Here is a 1,101-nt window from a genome sequence, read left to right as displayed (position 1 = left end):
ATATATATATATATATATATATTCATATATATTCATATCTATATACAAATAAAAATATAAATATATATACTCCTATATAAAAATATATAACTATATATATACAAAATAAAAAACATACACATATATATACAAACATCTATACAAATATATATACATATACATACAAACAAATATAAACATAAATACTTCTATGTATATATATATCTATATATATCAAATAAAAATATACACATATATACATGCATTTATACAAATATATATGCATATACATACATACAAGTATATTTATATATACACACATACATATATATATAAATACATATACATGTATATGAATACATATTTATTATATATACACATATACACATACATATATATAAATATATACATACATACAAAATAAAAAAATATACAAGTATATATATATATAGGAGTATATATATTTATATTTGTATTTGTACATAGATATGAATACATATATATACATGTATATGTATTTATATATGTATGTGTATATATATAAATATACTTGTATATATGTATATGCATATATATTTTAAATTTTAAAAAAAAATCGATTTTTTTTCATATTTTTTCGGATTTTTTTTTTAAAAATATGACGTGACATGTTGATGTGGCAAAAAATCTATGTGGCGTGCCACGTCAGCCGCCACGTGGCGTGCCACGTCAGTGGTTAACGGACACTTAACACCGTTTTCGGATTGTGTAGGAAATTGCAGTTAAATTGGGTAGTTCGTGTATCAATTTGGCACATTTGATAATTTGGTGTAGTTTTTTATCAAATTAAAAATTCGTGTAGGAAAATGTCACATTTTGTAAAATTGGGGTAGGAAAATGTCAATTTTCCTTATTATTATTATTATTATTATTATTATTATTATTATTTGTCGTCTCGTAGACACTTAGTTTTCAGCCCATTTATTTTGGGCCTTGTGGGCCCATAATGTTTTCCTCCAAAGACTTTTCCGACAAAAAAAATCTCTTGCTGTGGTGAATGTTGTTGCAGCAATTAATACGATGTACAAAAATTGTTGGGCTGATTATTATGACAAGGTTTCATTTCACGCTGGGCTTTTCCTC

The sequence above is a fragment of the Tarenaya hassleriana genome, unplaced genomic scaffold (assembly GCF_000463585.1).
Source record: "Tarenaya hassleriana unplaced genomic scaffold, ASM46358v1 Cleome20, whole genome shotgun sequence".
Taxonomy (NCBI): Eukaryota; Viridiplantae; Streptophyta; class Magnoliopsida; order Brassicales; family Cleomaceae; genus Tarenaya; species Tarenaya hassleriana.
Note: the sequence above shows the minus strand (reverse complement) of the source record.